The sequence below is a fragment of the Epinephelus lanceolatus genome, chromosome 1 (genome assembly GCF_041903045.1).
Source record: "Epinephelus lanceolatus isolate andai-2023 chromosome 1, ASM4190304v1, whole genome shotgun sequence".
In the NCBI taxonomy this organism is placed as follows: Eukaryota; Metazoa; Chordata; class Actinopteri; order Perciformes; family Serranidae; genus Epinephelus; species Epinephelus lanceolatus.
Window position 1 is genome coordinate 29,508,857 of NC_135734.1, and position 3,978 is coordinate 29,512,834.

The following is a 3,978-nucleotide window of genomic DNA, read 5'->3' on the forward strand; positions in this document are numbered from 1 at the left end:
AATGCCAATTTAGCTGTTGTGTCGAGAGCATGGACATGCAATTATTAGAACATAAATATGTGAGTATGGAGTTAAGCCATATTTGCAGAACAATCCTTTAATATACATGTGCACTGATGAGGCGGCCTGCAGTTCAGATAAGACTCTGGGGAGTGAAGTGAACGCTGTCATGTTATGTCGATCATTTATGACTTGTGCTCGACATATTTGTGCCTGTGGCACTCTGAGCTGTCTCCAAAAATGGAGATGCTTCACCTTTTTATCTAAAGAATATCCAAATCTAGGGTGCACCTGCTCTATTTTGATACAAACTCCCCACCTCCTAACTGCTTTTGCTGAATAAATGCCTTTGTTCTCTTTTGCAACTGAGTCACTGGGGTTATATTTCTATTTCCAAGCATACTTTTACCTTTAAACAATTTCAAATTTGTTTTTCCCCCCATTAAAATTCAGGTTTTCCATCTGAGGCTGATGTCTCAAAGACACTTTTAGTCTTAAACTTAGACAGCTGTGATTGACTCCCTCCTGCAGCGGAGGATTGGAGGAGGATTATAAACCTCCCGCTCTAAAATAATGACAGAGATACGAGGGATTCCAGGACTCAGATTTGTGATACAGCACAACTTGTATTGCTAAGACAACCAGAGTTGTGGAGAGCCATGTGATACCGGGAGTCTGAAAAGAGAGAGTAGGTGGTTTTGTGGGTAGGTGGGGAGCAGGTTAAAGATGCTCCACAACTCTCTTTCCTGTTATCCCAATGGCCTTTTAGCGGCATTACTCATTTTAGGAAAGAGACACTCATGTTACATAAGCCAATGCTACAGAGTCTGCCTACCAGCTAAAATCCCTGCAGATCCTCCGTATACCTGTACATAATTGCAACGTGCTACCAATGATCAGATCACTTCTCTGTTTTCAAGCTGCTCGGCTGCCGCAGACACAGAGGTCTCAGTAAAAATTAATGATTTCTGTAGAAGGATACCTTACATAAACATCATATAATCTATGTTTCCTACTTCCAAAAAAAGTAGCAGTCGCTTAAAACATGGCACATGGAGATGGTGGTCTCATCCGTAACACATGAGAACACACAGTATATGATTAAAACACAATCACACATCAGTCAGTCAGTGAAGAGGTTGAAGGATGTGTTCGACAATTAGGGTGTTAATGTTGTTTCTACTTCACTTCATCTCCTCTCCAGGGACTTGAGCCCTATCCTGATCTCACCCAAAGTTAAGAGATGTGTGTCATGCATGGTGTTACTTATATTACTGTCAATCATCTCCTCAAATTGCTTTGGAAATGCGTTTTCACACCCTCCAAGCAGCCCCAGTTTCAGTTCATTTTAGTGCAGTTTGACGATTCACTTGCCAAGACTTGAACTTGCTTAAATTCACCACAGACAGTATGTTAAAACACACATCAGAAACCAGCTTTTAGACAGGAGCTCATGCTCTCCAGGATCAATCCAAGCCCATCAAGAAGATCTCCTTTGTCTCTAAACATAGCATTGTTGCTGGCACTGACCCAGTGAAGCGGGTGTGTGATTCTGAGATCTCTTGGTTCACTCCAGCTTTGTCTCAGTCGTACGCTGTGGGATTTTTGCCTCTCCATGGGTTGGCGTTTCATACTTTATAAAGGCCTGCATCAGCTGAGAGCAGAGCTGGGTCTTACAATACTGTGCCAACCCAATCGCCAGAATAAATGCTGGCATTGTGTGTTTCTGCAAAACAGGGATATGTTGCATTTGTTTCAAATGTTACATTGTTAAGTTTTATATGTGACAGATATGTTAATGTAATTTTATGTTTTGTGAAAGCTGTGGTTAAGGTGTGGATAGGTTTAGGAACAAAAAACACTTGGAAAGGATTAGTAAAAATGAAAATGCATGCTTTGGTCCTAACGAACAAAGCTGGAATCGACGTGTTAAAAGTACCCGCTTTTACTTTTTGACGGTCTGAAACGGTGGTCTGTGGCTGTCTGCTGCTTGCATAGACTGTATAAAATAATGCACATGCAACCGTGACATCACCCAGTGGTTTGTTGACTGCAGTTTTGAAGCCTTGAGTTCATCATTTTGGCCTTCGCTATCTTGGTCTTTAGGAGTGACCACATTTGGATGAAAGGGTGGGGCTGTAGGGGAGTGAGGGGTGGATCTGACTCATAGACTGTGGTGAAACCTAACAGACAGCTTGTCACTCAGAATGGCCACACCCCTTCAACATATGGAACTTTAAGCCTTAAAAAAATTTAAGAGTCAGTTATAAGAAAATTCACTCCCTGTTTGTTTAGTTTCGAGAAAACTTGTTTTTGCAACACAGTCTCACTCTGAAGTCGAAATCTGGCGCATGGGCGGTAACTTGCGGCGTCAGACACTGATGAGAAAAGCCATCCTGGTTGTCATTGTAGTTTAATGGCGCTCAGCAGTGTCAGGGGAAAAAGCGGTGGGACAAGAATGAAAGTTAAGGCAGCGAGAGTCCAAGCAGAGAGGTTAGGAGGGGTGTTGAATGGGTCAAACAAACACTTACTTTAACGCAGGAGAGCAGTGTTCGTGCCGTAAGATTATAAAGGCAACCCCAGTTCTTTTTTCCTAAACCCAACCAATTTGCATTGTTGTACTGACGTAGCGCGTTCATTTTGAAAGAGAGAAAAACGAAAGTGCATTTTTAAGAGGACAATGCAGGCATAACTTGACACGGTGTCCCAGGGCATCAACACCCAAAGCACCCAGGGTATCTTTCACGTCATATCTGGGTGTGGAAAGTCCATGACAAGGTCCGAGTGAGAATGTGTTGTTTTTTTTGTACCAGACTGTAAACGTGTTTATTTCTGCTTTAAAGTTGGGCACTTTAACATGGGTATCTATGGGAAGTGATTGCTTTTGGAGCCAGCCTCAAGTGGCCATTCAAGGAACTGCAGTTTTTTTTTTTTGGTTAAGATTATTTTTTGGGGCTTTTTGCCTTTAATGTACAGGACAGAGTGAAATGGGATGAAAGAGAGAGCGGGGGGTGACATGCAGCAAATGGTTGCAAGCCGGAGTCGAACCTGCAACCGCTGCGGAACTGCAGTTTTTGGCACCTCCACGTTGGCTTCATTTTTCATCCCTGGAGGTTGCCAGTTGGCTGCTTAGCTCATATTCATGTACTCTGAACTATGTCACTTTAGGAATGTTGATATGATACATATGAAATATGCAAATGTAACATGTGGTTTGCAGACACAACATTTTACTCTGACAGCTGGACTGACTCAGTAGTGTACTGCTTACTTATTCATGTGATGGGTGGGTTGTGACCAATAGTGTTTCATGAATCTAAGTATGTTGGTTGTCTCTCTTGAATATTGCATCTTATGGACCAACTGTTGGCAGATAGATCATTATTATTAGGCTGACTTATTACATTATGTAAGGTCAATCAGGGTGTGTCAGGGCAGTGTTTGCTACCTTTCTGTTCCCATGGAGTTCTGTAACCAGCTACTATATCTGTTCATTAATTTTCATGAAAAGATATGCAACAATTTGTCTTGTGTAACCACAATCTGTATTGTAAGTTCATGGAAAAACAAGGTGTGTGCCTCTTTTGCTCTCTCCAAATAAATACAATTTACACAACAAAAATCTGTAGCGTAATATGAAATGAAGTCACAAACACACCCATGGACACATAGCTGTCCTCCCTATAGAAGGAGGGATGGAGACTGTGAGCATGAACTAAGTTTTTTGGGGATAAAGATGGGAGCAGCTGCTCCTATTCTGGGATCAGATCTCGTTAAATGACAGGCACCAACTTCCGGGGGGACTTTGACCCCGCTCCCTCACTGTTAAATGCCCTAAAAATGACGATACTGTTGTCAAAACATTTGCTGCACTGTTGCACGCACACTCACACACACACTGCAGTTGTGCGCCGTGCATCGCACCGCGCGCGCACACACACACTTCCCCTCCTTCCTGCATCATAGCCCGCTGTTACC